Source organism: Pseudoliparis swirei, chromosome 18 (genome assembly GCF_029220125.1).
Source record: "Pseudoliparis swirei isolate HS2019 ecotype Mariana Trench chromosome 18, NWPU_hadal_v1, whole genome shotgun sequence".
Lineage (NCBI taxonomy): Eukaryota > Metazoa > Chordata > Actinopteri > Perciformes > Liparidae > Pseudoliparis > Pseudoliparis swirei.
In genome coordinates, this window is record NC_079405.1 from 28,398,920 (window position 1) to 28,415,320 (window position 16,401).

General features: G+C 50.0%; 1 protein-coding gene across 1 annotated transcript in view; it reads right to left on the bottom strand.

The window, feature by feature from the left end:
• LOC130207783 (rho guanine nucleotide exchange factor 40-like) overlaps window positions 1-8,406 on the bottom strand; it is a 41,701-nt gene extending 33,295 nt beyond the window's left edge. The window contains exon 1 of the mRNA XM_056436482.1: window positions 8,362-8,406. The gene's annotated coding sequence lies outside the window, so the exon portion shown is untranslated. The remainder of the gene's footprint in view (window positions 1-8,361) is intronic.
• Between the last annotated feature and the right edge of the window lie 7,995 nt (window positions 8,407-16,401).

Genomic DNA, 16,401 nt, shown 5'->3' on the forward strand with positions numbered 1-16,401 from the left:
GGGAGGAAGAGAGGGAGGGAGTAAGAGAGTGCCTAAGAGGGGGAGGAGAAAAGCTTTCCCTTTCCGAGGAAATCCCCCTCGAGGCTTTTCTCTCTCTCTCTCTCTCTTTCTCAACACCAGGGCTTTATCACATATTCCAGCACACCCACAGACACAATATGACACAACTGGAGACACAAAGGGATGCCAGTTGCCACACAGACACTCAGTGAATGTGCACAGCGCTGTGTGTTTGACACATGGGGATTTAAAACATGCCCACGGCCCACTGTGGCATGAATGTAAACACGGCCGCGTGCCCACGGCCGCATGCCCACGGCCGCGTGCCCACGGATGCGTGCCACACGGCTGCGTGCCCCACGGCCGCGTGCCACACGGCCGCGTGCCCACGGCCGCGTGCCCACGGCCGCGTGCCCACGGCCGCGTGCCCACGGCCGCGTGTCCCACGGCCGCGACGCGTGCCCACGGCCGCCGCGCCCACGGCCGCGTGCCCACGGCGCGTGCCCACGGCCGCGTGCCCACGGCGCGCCCCACGGCCGCGTGCCCACGCGCGTGCCCCGCGCGTGCCCACGGCCGCGTGCCCACGCGGCACGGCGTGCCCACGGCTGCGTGCCCACGGCTGCGTGCCACACGGCCGCGTGCCCACGGCCGCGTGCCCACGGCCGCGTGCCCACGGCCGCGTGCCCACGGCTGCGTGCCGGCGCGTGCCACACGGCCGCGTGTCCCACGGCCGCGTGCCCACGGCTGCGTGCCCACGGCCGCGTGCCCCACGGCCGCGTGCCCACGGCTGCGTGCCCCACGGCCGCGTGCCCACGGCTGCGTGCCCACGGCTGCGTGCCCCACGGCCGCGTGCCCCACGGCTGCGTGCCCACGGCCGCGTGCCCACGGCTGCGTGCCCACGGCTGCGTGCCCCACGGCTGCGTGCCCCACGGCCGCGTGCCCCATGGCCGCGTGCCCCACGGCCGCGCTCCTCTGCACCGGTAGCACAGATCAGAGCTGCAGAAGTCCAGCCCCTTGTCTGAGGCCCCTTTCTTTCTATTTGAATCACCGTGGAGCTTTTAAAATGCTAAGTCAGTCCTTCTCCTCTCCTCCTCTCCCTCCACCGTCTGCTGCAGGCTTTCTCATTTCCTCTCCTCAGCAATTGTCTTCCGGCCGCCTGCCCAGTCTTTGACTCGTATCAAAGGGGAGAGACAGCGGAGGGAGCTTCCCTGCAGAGGTCTCCCATGCTCCACAGTGGGCAATGAGAGGAGCGCTGCTGTACATGAGCCCAGAGGAATGTGGGGGTTACACCCTCTGGTCGACATTTTTTACATCTGGATTTGGAAGATGTATAACGTATGAAACCAAAGACCTGCTGCAAGGAAAAAAGTTTATCACTGAGACATTCCTGGAGGAGAAAAAAGATCGACAGGCTGATGTTTCATTTCTGCCTGAGATGGAGTGCGAGCGAGACCGATCGGCCTCGGTCTGCGTCTGTTTATCCGTTCAAATTCCAGAAATTGCATGAGAGTATACAGAGAGCGCAGGATGCAGTTGTTTAAATCAAATGTTCGTCTTTGCTCAGCAGGTGAAGCTGCAGCTGGAACATGAGACACTGGTCTGGGTCTCTGTGGTTGCTCCTGCCGTCTCTGGAGAATGTTTCGCCTTTCATAGAAAGAAAGCCGTGCTTATTTCTCTCTCAGAAATATGTAGGAGATGTTTGTTTTTTTAAATGTGAAAAGCTTTCTCCGGTTTCTCTTTGTTTCGTTCTCTCCTTGTCAATCATCCCTTCCTGGCCTCCTTTGTCCTCTCTCGACGAAGCACTTCCACAAGAATATCTCCACACAGTTTATTAAACCTTAAAAAAACAGAGGGTACTTGCCAAATGTCCTTTCTCATACTAATTCAAGAATAATTGCTTCACTAAAAAGTGATTTGTGTGACTCTAGGCCATTGGAAGGTTTTTGGTCCAATGCCAATACAAATATTTTAACTTTTATATTTCGGGTTTTCAGCGGAAACAAGCCGTAAACACATCACTGACATGTTATAAAATTGACATCCTACTGTTTTACTCTTGTTTTTCTGGCCCCCTGTTGATCATAAGTGCAACATTTACTCTCCTTCAGCTCTGTGTTTGCTCTCCGCCAACTCTCAACAACCATTAAAGAAAGTTCAGCTGCAAGTTCCTAAACTTTGTGTGTGCTGTTTGGTGCTGGACATGTAGCATACAGACAGTTAGACATGTAGCATACAGTTAGTCATGTAGCATACAGACAGTTAGACATGTAGCATACAGTTAGTCATGTAGCATACAGTTAGACATGTAGCATACAGTTAGTCATGTAGCATACAGTTAGACATGTAGCATACAGTTAGTCATGTAGCATACAGTTAGACATGTAGCATACAGTTAGACATGTAGCATACAGTTAGTCATGTAGCATACAGTTAGACATGTAGCATACAGTTAGTCATGTAGCATACAGTTAGTCATGTAGCATACAGTTAGACATGTAGCATACAGTTAGTCATGTAGCATACAGTTAGACATGTAGCATACAGTTAGTCATGTAGCATACAGTTAGACATGTAGCATACAGTTAGACATGTAGCGAAGCTTACAGTTAGCCATGTAGCATACAGTTAGACATGTAGCATACAGTTAGACATGTAGCGTAGCATACAGTTAGTCATGTAGCATACAGTTAGACATGTAGCATACAGTTAAACATGTAGCGTAGCTTACAGTTAGCCATGTAGCATACAGTTAAACATGTAGCGTAGCCTACAGTTAGCCATGTAGCATACAGTTAGTCATGTAGCATACAGTTAGTCATGTAGCATACAGTTAGACATGTAGCATACAGTTAGTCATGTAGCATACAGTTAGACATGTAGCATACAGTTAGTCATGTAGCATACAGTTAGACATGTAGCATACAGTTAGTCATGTAGCATACAGTTAGACATGTAGCATACAGTTAGACATGTAGCGAAGCTTACAGTTAGCCATGTAGCATACAGTTAGACATGTAGCATACAGTTAGACATGTAGCGTAGCATACAGTTAGTCATGTAGCATACAGTTAGACATGTAGCATACAGTTAAACATGTAGCGTAGCTTACAGTTAGCCATGTAGCATACAGTTAAACATGTAGCGTAGCCTACAGTTAGCCATGTAGCATACAGTTAGTCATGTAGCATACAGTTAGACATGTAGCATACAGTTAGTCATGTAGCATACAGTTAGACATGTAGCATACAGTTAGTCATGTAGCATACAGTTAGACATGTAGCATACAGTTAGCCATGTAGCATACTGCTTCATGAAAACCAGATGGGCTGTCCATCTCAGCCTGCAGGAAGACAGCGGACGGGGAGTCGTGATCGGACGCTCTTGAGAAGGCAGACATAAACACGGCGTCGGTACACAGAGCGAGACGCAAAGAAATGTACACAGACAGAGCTCTGGTGATACCGCACACACCCACACGGGGTCATGAAGCAACCGAACAAACATGCACACGCACTGCAATGACTCAGCAGACATAAACACAGGAATACACACACACACACACACACACACACACACACAGACCCCCGAGCCCTCTGTCCTCCCTTACTCCCTCCATGTCTAATTCCTTTCCAGTGGGTGGGAGACCCCTGAGGCGAGTGAGCAAGGACCCCTTCAGTGATTGACTCCCATGCAGGCTGAGCCACGGCCGCCCGCAGGCCGGCGGTTTAAAACGCATGAATCACGGTGAGCCTGCACACTAATATCGTCATTAAGGAAACAGGAAAAAACACAAACTCTCCTCTTGGCAATCGACCCCCTCCGACCCCGCGCTCCTTGGATCAATTACCGGCCTGTTTGCTCTGCGGCTCTGTGATCGTTTGCTTTATGCGGCACAGGTTGTTCTGATTTAACACAAAAAGGGAGAAGAGCCGAGCATTGATAATTCATACCCCGGCTCTTGGATGGCTCCCAAATTGAGTGGCAGGATTATGAAGCGCTGCCGCGGTGATGGATGCCTGAACGGCTCCGGGCTGGAAGCGCTCATGTCTCGATGAAGGGAGGAAGAGGGAAGACAAAACGTCTTTCTCTCGTTTCATGTTCCCAGGGAGAGAGCGGCCTTATCGGCGTCTGGAGATCTGCCGCTGTGACATCATTTCCTGCCCGACCCGGTCCATCAAGATCTAGGGCCTTTTGTCTTTGGGCTTCCCTCAACAGACGGAAGGGTCGACGTCCGACTTCTTCTTCATGTCCATGTCTCCACCACAGGCGTGTTGTGTAGGTCTTTGTGGGTCTCTAACGGATGACTTTAGGCGTGTTGTGTAGGTCTTTGTGGGTCTCTAACGGATGACTTTAGGCGTGTTGTGTAGGTCTTTGTGGGTCTCTAACGGATGACTTTAGGCGTGTTGTGTAGGTCTTTGTGGGTCTCTAACGGATGACTTTAGGCGTGTTGTGTAGGTCTTTGTGGGTCTCTAACGGATGACTTTAGGCGTGTTGTGTAGGTCTTTGTGGGTCTCTAACGGATGACGTTAGGCGTGTTGTGTAGGTCTTTGTGGGTCTCTAACGGATGACTTTAGGCGTGTTGTGTAGGTCTTTGTGGGTCTCTAACGGATGACTTTAGGTGTGTTGTGTAGGTCTTTGTGGGTCTCTAACGGATGACTTTAGGCGTGTTGTGTAGGTCTTTGTGGGTCTCTTACGGATGACTTTAGGTGTGTTGTGTAGGTCTTTGTGGGTCTCTAACGGATGACTTTAGGCGTGTTGTGTAGGTCTTTGTGGGTCTCTAACGGATGACGTTAGGCGTGTTGTGTAGGTCTTTGTGGGTCTCTTACGGATGACTTTAGGCGTGTTTGTGAGTGGGGTCTCGTTGATGAAAGATGAGCATTCAAGGACATTCCAACCGGGTTAGTGGGGCTCTGTACGCGTGTGTGCATGTGAGTGTGTGTGTGGGTGTGTGTGGATGTGTGTGTGTGCATGTGTGTGGATGTGTGTGTATGCGTGTGTGTGTGTGTGCTCGTCTTCCATTGTTCCTTCAGGTGCTGCTGAGACATCAAATGTTCCTCATGATTGTGAATCCATGAACTTCTGCATCCGCTCCGTCTCCATAGCGACCGTCTCGCTCCTTTGAACTGGTTTCCATGTGTCCCACTGGAACTGGTTTGTTCCCACTGAGGTTACAAAGACACCGTCTCTATACGTGACTTTACTTTAGTCAGTGTACTCTCCTCCTTTCCTCCTCCTCTTTCCTACTGGATATTACAAAAGGTAATATACTTAAATGTTGATGAATGACAAACTAACTATTGGACTCTCATTCCCTGTAGAAGAAAGATGCCAGCATGCTTCTCACTGTATGCTCAGTGGAGAAGTATTCATTATGATCCTGTGTGTCACAACATCCTGTACAGGAAATCCTCAAAATGAACTTCAAAGCATTTTAATACAAACAAAGCGCGCTGCCAGTGAACGCCTCTCCAGCCTCAAGCCATCAAAGTGCACGATGCGTTCAAGTCCTCCAAACTGGAAACATCTTTACCATCGCTGGAAAGAACAAAGCATTTCTGTTCTGTGTTGTGTCTGCAGGCTGTGAGCGAACGCTCACGTGGGGAATCCTATGTGTTGTTTCGACAGACACAATTTTGTGAATTCAAGGATGTTTCTATCTCCTATGAAGCTCTTGAGATGCTGTATTGATTATTATCCAACGTGAAACTCTCACGGTACGAACCCCGAGCGGCTCCTCGTGTTCATCGGTCCCCTCTCTGTCCAGAGGAGGAAGCAGGTGCTACATTCACAACAGTGAGACACGTGAGGAGAAGAAGAAAAAAGGAGAAGAAACTGCAGCGAGCTCGAGGCACAAGAATGTGGGAAGCTTGAGACGTTGGCTCCAACGCGCTCACCACAGCGCCCCCGTGAGGATGTGATGCACATCACACGCAAGAAGCGGCACGCTTCAATGAGACGGTGAAACATAAACTATAGAAACGGTCAACTTCAGACATTTTGTATTTTGTGCGTACTCAAATGCATCGTCTGCTGCTGCCGGATGGAAACAACCGGAACACGTCCTGCGGTGGTCAGGGAACCTCTGGACGAGCGTCGCCATGACGACTAGAGGTGTTGAGTGTGTTTGGCGGCTCGTGAAGCTGAGGACGCCACGGGGTTTTAGGATCCTGGGATCGGAAAACAACCTCTGGGCCATGAGACATGGAGGCCGCTGGGTCGGAGACACACACACAGTGTTGTTTCAGGTGTGTGTGTGTGTGTGTGTGTAGCTGTTTAAGCAATCTTCCTGAGAGGGACATTAGTAGCAAAGAGCCTCGTCTTTGAACACATGTTTACCTACGTGCACACACACACATGCAAACACGTACACACACACACATACATGCAAACACGTACAAACACACACACACACACACACACATACACACACGTACAAACACACACACATACACAAACACACGTACACACACACGTACACACACGTACAAACACATACACAAACACACGTACACACACACACACGTACACACATACACACACGCACACAAACACACGTACACACATACACACACACGTACAAACACACATACACAAACACACGTACACACACACACACATACACACATACACAAACACACGTACAAACACACACACAAACACACGTACACACACATGTACACACACACACGTACACACACACACACATACACACACACGTACAAACACACACAAACACACGTACACACACACACATACACAAACACACATACACACACACGTACACACACACACGTACACACACACACACACGTACACAAACACACATACACAAACACACGTACACACACACACACACATACACAAACACACACACACACAGGATGTCGGGTCACACAAGGTGCACGCTGCTCAAGTAGAAGAGTCATGAGACACAATGTGCTGCGTGGAGCTAACCTACCCCGGTGTGTGTGTGTGTGTGCGAGTGACACAGACACACACACACACACACACACACTGCGTCTGCCTGGGATTGAAATGATTTCTGTTCCAGGAAACAATAAAAGCTTTTATGTTGAAATGTCACGGTGCATCAAACTAGAAGCTAATAATAGAAACGTCAGGATTAAAATAGATGCCGCCGAAAAATAAGAAAATAAAACTTCAGTTAAATATTCAGAGACAGAAACATTCTGTTTCACGGTTTGTTGTTGTAACTTACATTTTTTATTTGAGTTCAAAGAACAGAATAATTCAGGAAGTTAAGGTTAACAGACGTGTGAGTTGTAAAAGATCGTCACTAAAGAACTCAAAGGAAGGCCGCGGCAGCTGAGCCACAGGACAACCTGCGGAGAGGTCGTGACCTTTGACCTCCATGACTCGACAGACCCCACCGAGTCCAGAAACACACACACACACACACACAGTGTCCGCGGCCAACAGGTGGGACTCCCGATGGATTCCTGAGCAGGAAGTGAGTGAATCGGCGTCTTTGTGGAGGTCGACGGGCACAGAGGTCAGACTCGTGACCTCCGGGGTCAAACGACGGCTCTGACCACCCGGCAGAGCGGAGCTGCCGCCTCCGTCTGGACCGCTCAGCCGCTTCCTGACGGCTTCTCACACAAAGTAAGATTCTGAGATTCCCGACGGCAAAAATATTCGAGAAGATCTGAAACCGTGAGAGTTCTGAGTCTCAGAGACGTTCGTGATGACATCACCGATAAGACCGGAGAGAAGAAGAGAAGAAGAGAAACATGGAGGGACAGTCACTAGGGGGAGAGACATCACAGGTCTCTCTCCCCCTCCCTCTTTCTCTTCCTCTCTCTCCCCCTTCTCCCTTCCTTCCTCCCCTTCCTCTCCCCCTCCCTCCCCCCTCCTCCCCCTCCCCCCTCACAGAACTTCAACTGGACCCAGAAACGTTGTAATTGAACTGAATTGTTTTTGTTGAGTCCCAATGAACCGAAACCCTGAAGATGAAGATCAGGTCCAAAACAACGACGTCACTAAATCATCCTCACACACTCAGACCGGGTCAGAACCAGAACCCGTCGTTTATATCACAGAGTTCCATGAGTCGCCCATGGAGGCCTCAGGCTGACCACTCAGTGATTCACAGGCTACCACGGAGATGTTTATCACTTCAACACGCCCTGGAACCGAAAGCACAGGAAGCGTGAGCCTCAGCTCCCGAGCCCAGAGCGGAGCGCCGGAGTCTCCCAGAATGCTCCTCTTCTCGTGCTTCTCAGTTGATCTTATGTCATGAAGAATTCTCTGTCACATCCAAAACTGCTCCATTGGGATATTTGAGTCACACGATATCAAAGAAAAGGGGGATGAAATAGATAAAGAAAAGAGTTGGCGTACCTTTTTATGTCAATCCAACCCCAAACACTGAGAACTCAGATCGTCTTCGGGGTCCAGCATCGGAGGGCGAGCGGGGAGAATGAGCCGGAGCAACAGGTGGAGGAAGGGAGCAGGAAAAGAAAGGAGGAGGGCCGGAGGTTGTTATGGGGGCGGAGCTACACGAGAACCGGCAGACAGGCTTCAGGAAGTTTAAAAGAAAATCCATTCGATTGGCTTCTATTCTGTGTGTCGCGTTGCCTGAAGCCACCACTAGAGGGCGCTATGGAGACCTAACACACGAGCTTTAATCCACCTCCAGAGCAACAGGAGGAGGGAGGGAGGATGGGAGGAGGAAAAGAAAGGGGGAGAAGGGCTGGAGGTTGTTATGGGGGCGGAGCTACACGAGAACCAGCAGGCTTCAGGAAGTTTTTTTAAAATCCAAATGTTCTTCTTTTTATTGAATGTAGGCATCAATCAGACATTTACAGACGTCTTTCAAATAATTCACATTGCAGATGTTTACATGATGCTCATGTTAGTTACATTTAGAGCGAGAAGTGTAAAACATAAACATAAACAACAAAAAAGAGACGGAATGAAACAAAAAGAGAGGGAGTGATCTATTCTCTATTGTACATTCATTAATTTATGAGAATAAAATCAGGTCCATGAGTTGTTCCAGTGTGGAGACAGATGCCGTTATCTAGAAATCCCATTTGATTGCCTTTCATTCTGTGTGTGGCTCTTGAAACCACCACTAGAGGGCGCTTTTAAGGCCACGCTCCCAAAAAACAGTTTTTAATCAAAAATGTAAATGTTTTTATCATGCAAACGATGAAAAGGCCTCTGCTCCACAGTGTACCTCCCCCCCCCCAGATGTGGGTCAATAGCCCAGGAGCGGCGCAGCCCTGCAGCATCAAGGTGTAGATTATAATATTTAGCATAATCACGAGCTTCCTTTCCCCCCCGACGCTCACGCGCTTTAATAACCGTGAAACATCAAAGCGATGCTTCATAAATTATTAAAATATCCAGAGAAATTAACTTTAGCTCAGTTAGACAGGCTGCTGCTGTGTTAATTATATACGATTATTATTATTATTATAATTATTATTATATATTATTATTATGTATTATTATTAATATTATTTTGTGGAATGTGGGACACTGAAGAGAAGCTCAGTGCAGGAGCAACAGCGCCCTCTAGTGGATCCGACGGTTTAGAGTGGGTAGAGAGACCTTTGATGGGGAGACGATGGTGTGTGAGAGAGAGAGAGAGAGAGCGAGAGCGAGAGCGAGAGCGAGAGAGAGAGAGAGAGAGAGAGATTTTTTTGATTTTTGAAAAACACTTTATTTACATTTCTTTAACCATTACGTTTCTTTAAAAATGAAGTGTTTTTAAAAATCGGGTCGTTTAAAATAAAAGCAAACAAACAAAACAAAATATTTAAAAAACAGAAACACATGCTTTACCTAATAAAAAGTGGTGCAAACACCAGCTCCTCCTCCACCACAGAACAAACAATATCTTTAAAACACCAGCGTTGTTTAAAAGCATCCAGGTCTCCAATGTGTTTATAAAACCTGAACTCCAGCCAGAGTCTGGCTCTGATGTTACAGAGCCACACTGCCCCGGCCTCCTGCCCCTCTCTGTTTTCCACCCGGGACTTCCTTGTTAAATAAATGGCCATTTTGGCTTCGCCGGATAAAAAATTAAGGAGCTGCCACTTTTCTTTTCCCGTTTTTGTAGGCAGCTCCCATGATAAAAACCTTCTTTGTAAAAGCCACATTAAAAAGACTAAAAACCAATGTTAAAAGAGTGAAGAAACTCAAAAGTCTCTTACACTCGTTAAAAACATGGTAAATAGTCTCCCGGAGGTCACAGAAGGGGCACTGGCTCAGGACAGCGGGATTGATTACCGAAATAAAAGCGTTGGACGCGACAGCACCGTGTAAAATCCGCCACTGGAGGTCAGCGGTCCTTTTCTTCAGGGGAGGCTTGTATAGGACCCCCCACTGCGGGCCAGGGCCTCCATGCCCAAGTCTCTCTGACCACACAGTGGGCGGTCTGTTGCACAGTCTGGATGGCGCGGCTGTGTCCAGTCGCCGTCGCGGCAGCTCCGCGGAGATTGTGCGCTCTTTTAGTTTTTGTGTTTATTTTTAATATTTTCTTTGCCACAAACACATCGGCACTAACAACATACGACCGCAGCACACTTTTGGACATAAACTTTTGCGCAAAACAAGGGTTTTTGTCCACTTTTTCCATCGATCCAGCGTGGCCGGCAGAGATCGTACGAGCGAACCACAACAACAGCAGTGGAGCCGCTACTACGGGGAGACGACGAAAACATCGAGGGAAGCGGAGCGGAATTCGGAACAGACTGAGAGTTCAAGCCCACCGTCCACCTTTGCCCAGCATCCTTCTTGCTAACGTCCAGTCTCTGGAAAATAAGATGGATGATTTTAGGGCAAGGATCAGATTCCAACGGGACATGCGGGATTGTAACATCTTTTGTCTGCCGGAAACTTGGTTGACCCGCTGGTGCGGATCGAGTCATATGTCCAACCGAGTCCTTCTCTGTTTTCCGTGCAGACAGAACGGAAGAGTCTGGTAAATCTAAGGGTGGAGGGTCTGCTTCATGACAAACAACATGTGGTGCGACCCCAAGAACATTAAGACTCTTTCTCGTTCCTGCTCGCCGAACCTGGAACATCTGACGATCTCATGCCGTCCATTCTACCTTCCCGGAGTTCAGCTCGGTCATCACCACAGCCGTCTACATTCCACCACAAGCGGACACCGGCGTAGCACTATCGGACCTACATGATGTGTTATGTCGGCATCAGAACAAGTATCCCGCGGCTGTGGTGGTGGCTGGGGACTTTAACAAGGCAAACCTAAAAAGTCATGCCGAACTTTCACCAGCACATTACGTGTGCTACCAGAGGAAAGAACGTTGGACCACTGCTATCGCCATTCAAGAGAGGCTACAAGGCTGTCTCTCTCCTCCGTTAGGGAAATCAGACCATGCCGCCATTTTTCTGCTTCCGGAGTATAAACAAAGGATCGCGCGCGAAGCGGTAGTGACGAGGAACGTAATGCGGTGGTCTGACCAATCAGAGGCTGAGCTACAGGACGCTCTGAGTATCGTTGACTGGGACATGATCCAATCCAGTTCCAGTGGCGGCAGCGAGTTTGGAAGTAGCAATGAGCCTCATAGCAACGCTTAGCGGACACCATCGTCCCCACGGTAAAAGTTAGGGTCTTTCCTAATCAAAAGCCGTGGGTTGATAGATCCATCCGTGAAGCTGTGAACGCCCGTACTGCTGCCTATAACTCCGGTCTTGTATCCGGCAACATGGACGAGTACAAGGCAGCGGTCTATGGACTGAGGAGAGCGGTGAAGGACGCCAAAAGGAGGTACCGAGACAGAGTGGAATCACAGATGGAGCAGCGCGACACCAGGCGCCTATGGCAGGGGCTACGGACTATCACAAACTACCAGAGCAGACCCCGCGCAATGGTGAGTGCCGACGCATCCCTAGCGGACGACCTGAACTCATTTTATGCACGGTTTGAGGCTAGCAAGAACAGGGCTAGCTCGCAGGCTAAGAACAACACCGATAGCGTAGCCCAGGTGAGTTCTACCGCTGGGGATGAACACACACTCTCTGTGACCGAGCACAGTGTGAGGAGGGCTCTGTTGAGGGTGAACACCAGGAAAGCTGCAGGTCCAGATGGCATATCTGGGCGAGTACTGAAGACCTGTGCTAACCAGCTAGCTCCAGTGTTCACCACAATATTCAACCTCTCCCTGGCTGAGTCCGAGGTCCCCGCCTGCTTCAAGAGATCCACTATTGTCCCTGTGCCCAAGAATGCTTCTCCAGCATGTATGAATGACTACCGACCGGTGGCCCTCACCTCGGTGGTCATGAAATGCTTTGAGAGGCTGATAAAGGACTACATCTGCGCCTTCCTCCCTTCCTCCATGGACCCGCTGCAGTTTGCTTATCGCCCAAACAGATCCACAGATGATGCTGTCTCCCAGGTACTGCACACCACACTCTCTCATCTGGACAGCCAGAGGGGGGGCTATGTGAGACTACTGTTCATTGATTATAGTTCAGCTTTCAACACCATAGTCCCTCCAGACTGGCCGGCAAGCTGATTGAGCTGGGACTGAACACCCCCTGTGTGCTTGGATCCTGGACTTCCTGACCGCCAGGCCACAGGTGGTCAGGGTGGGCAGACACACCTCCAAATCCTCACCCTGAACACAGGATCCCCCAGGGTTGCGTCCTCAGCCCCTACTGTACTCCTGTACACACATGACTGTGTGGCCAGGTTCAACTCAATACCATCATCAAGTTTGCGGATGACACAGTGGTGGTGGGCCTGATCTCCGACAACGACGAGAAGGCCTACCTGGAGGAAGTTGCTGATCTGTCACTCTGGTGCCAGGACAACAGCCTCATCATGAATGTCACCAAAACTAAGGAGCTGATTGTGGACTTTAGGAAGGTACAACAACAGAGGACGTACTCACCACTGGGGATTAACGGGACTACTGTGGAGAGGGTGAGCGGGTATAAATACCTGGGAGTCCACATCACCGAGGATCTGACATGGTCAACAAACACAGACACTCTGGTGAGAAAGGCAAGGCAGCGCCTCTACCACCTCAGGCAGCTGAGGAAATTTAAAGTTTCCCAGAGGATCCTTCAGTCCTTCTACTCTGGAGCTGTAGAGAGCGTCCTGACAGGAAGCATCACAGCCTGGTTTGGCAACTGCTCCGCTCAGGACAGGAAGGCTCTGCAGAGAGTAGTGCGTTCGGCTGAGCGCACTATTGGAACTACACTCCCCACCCTGCAGGACTTGTACACCAGGAGGTGCAGAACCAGAGCCGGCAGGATCATGAAGGATCCTCACCACCCCAACAACAGACTGTTTCAGCTGCTGCGGTCAGGCAGGCGCCTCCGTAGTCACGCTGCAAGAACAGAGAGACTGAGACGGAGTTTCTTTCCTCAGGCCATCAGGATTGTGAACTCCGACCTCACCAGGACCCCCACATAGACCCACACAACTGCCCCTCTTAGGCACACACACACACACACACACACACACACACACACACACACACACACACACACTTACTGTAAATATTGTGTTGTTTTTTATTTGTAAATAGTGTGTACTTGTTGCCCTTGCACATTCCTGCTGAGCATTGCCACTTTCATTTCACTGCACACCCTGTGTGTGTATGTGACAAATAAAACATCTTGAATCTTGAATCTTGACCTGTTGATACTCTTCACGAGGTTAAAATACAAAGTCTTCTTGTCTGCTTTGTTCAGTGTGCAGTTTTCTGGGTGGCTCGTTCTTAGCAGGGGGCCGGTGAGTCCCCCTAGCCCCGGGCTGAGGGAGATGTCTGGGAAGGGGTCTGCAGGGTCCGGCTCTGCTCTCTGCTGGCTGTAGTCGTTGAGGAGGCTCCTCTCCAACCCGGTCAGCCTCTGCCTCCACAGCTCCAGGAGCCTCCTCGCCACCCGGTCGGAATGCATCCCCAGCAGGGAGCCCAGGGCCGGGGGGTCGCTCAGCGTCGGCCCCACTGCATCCACCAACTGCTGCAGAGAAAGGGTCTTTGTTCGCAGCGCCCCCGTTAGTCCAGGGGTGACGCTGCTGCTAATGTCCAGTCGTGCATTATAAATTAATGGTTCTCTCAACAACCAGAACAGAGAGTCAGACTGTGGGCACCTTTCGTGCTTAAAAAGGGCCCACGACTTAAAAACACCCTGATAAAAAGGAGGCAGCCCACTTAGTTTTAAAATGCTGGAGTCTATTAAAAACAGAGCAGTATCCAGCCCCAGGTTGTCAGCACGTCTGAGGATGCAGCTGGCCACGTCTCGCCACACTAAAAACCCCGGACTCGTTAAAAACTTCTGAACAAACTGTAATCTAAAAGTGGCCGTCCGGCTGGCCAGGTGGACGAGGCCCTGTCCCCCCTCCTCTCTGGCTAAAAACAGCACCCCCTGTGGCACCCAGTGTAGACCCTCCCAAAAGAAATCCACCATCTTCTTTTGTATGTTAGCTAAGAAGCCAGAGGGAGGGTCTAACACGGTCAACCTGTGCCACAGTTGGGATGCAATAAGATTGTTTAAAACCAGTACTCTACCCTTAAAAGACATCTGGGGGAGCAGCCACTTCCATTTGGAAAGTTTCCCCTCTATCTTCTCTGTGACGCCCTCCCAGTTCTTCTGGACCATGCTCGGTTTCCCCAGGTATATTCCTAAATATTTAAAACCGTCCTTTTTCCATATGAGCTTTTGTGGAAGAACCGGGAGGCCGCCACGCCACTCCCCCACAGCGAGGGCTTCGCTTTTCTTCCAGTTCACCCTCGCTGATGATGCCGTGCTAAAATCATGTACTATTTGATTTAAAAGGTTTACATCATTTTGATTCTTGATAAAAACAACAACGTCGTCGGCATATGCCGATAAAATCATTCCTTTACTAAAACCAGGTAAAACCAAACCATGTAGGCTAGAGCGTATTTTAATGAGGAGGGGCTCGAGGGAGAGTGCGTAGAGCATCCCGGACAGAGCACAGCCCTGCCGGACCTCTACCCACTCTAAAAGGAGCACACAGCCTGCCGTTTATCTTCAGCACACTCTCAACATTACTGTACAACACCTTGATCTTAGCTATGAAGCCAGCGCTGAACCCAAACTTCCCCAGAACTTTCCAGAGGAAGCCGTGTTCAACGCGGTCAAAAGCCTTTTCCTGATCTAGAGAAATCAGACCAGTATCCATACCCAACGAGCTGGAGACCTCCAAAACATCCCGAATGAGGTGGACGTTGTCCACCATGGACCTGCCGGGCACACAGTAGGTCTGGTCCCGATGGAGGACCTGCTCCATAGCTCCCCTCAGCCTGGAGGCCAGGACCCTGGACAGAAGCTTGTAATCCACACACAGCAGAGACACAGGCGCCAGTTACCGATGTCCTGCGGGTTTCCTTTTGGCAGTAGCGTCAGCACTGCCCTCCGGCAGGACATCGGCATGGAACCAGAGGCCAGACTCTCATTGAAGACGTCTAGGATGTCCCCTCCGAGGACATCCCAGTATTTTTTGTAAAATTCAGCGGGAGGCCGTCGATTCCGGCGCGCCTCCTGCATTCCTGCAGGGCAGCTTTCAGCTCTTGGGGGTTATGGGTCTGTCGAGCTCCTCATTAGTCTCCTCGAGACCTGAGGCTGCTCGCCACAGAGCCCCTCCGTCGACTCTCCCTCCTCCCTATACTCAGTGGCATAAAGGGAGGAGTAAAACCCCACCGCTCGCTTCCGGATCTGGCTTGGCTCCACAACCGACTGCCCTGCGTCCGTCAGCAGTGAGTGGATCACTCGCCCCTGCCCACTCCTCTTCTCCAGGCCGAAGAAGAAGCTAGAGGGAGTGTCCATCTCCGCGATGGTCTGGAATCGGGACCTGACCAGTGCGCCTTGCACTTTTACTTCGAACAGGTCGGCGAGAGCCGCCTTTTTACTTTTGAGGACTTCAATATGTCCTCGATCTCCTGTGGACTCGCTTAAACTTTCTAGGTCCACTATCTCAGTCTCCAGGTCCTTCATAGATCTGGTGACGTCTCTAGTGACGTTGAAAGTGTGCTGCTGACAAAGGAGCTTAATTTCTACCTTACCACGGTCCCACCACTGCCTAAGATTATTAAAATCACTCTTCCTCAGCCTAAAAATGCCCCAAAAATAAAACAACACCTCTCTAAAATTCCTATCGAAAGTTAAAACTGTATTAAAATGCCAATATGCTCCTAGGTAAAAATTCCTAATAAAAACATGACATAAAACCAAAGAGTGATCAGTAACACCAGCCGAACAATGCTGCACATTTTAAAAATATTAAAATGGTGCTTAAAAACATAAATACGGTCTAACCTGGCTGAGGAGATCCACCCTCCCTAACGTGGGACCATGTGTACTGTCGGCAGTCCGGATGCATCCTTCTCCACACGTCCACCAGACCATGAGAATGGACCAGCCTCCTCAGCACCT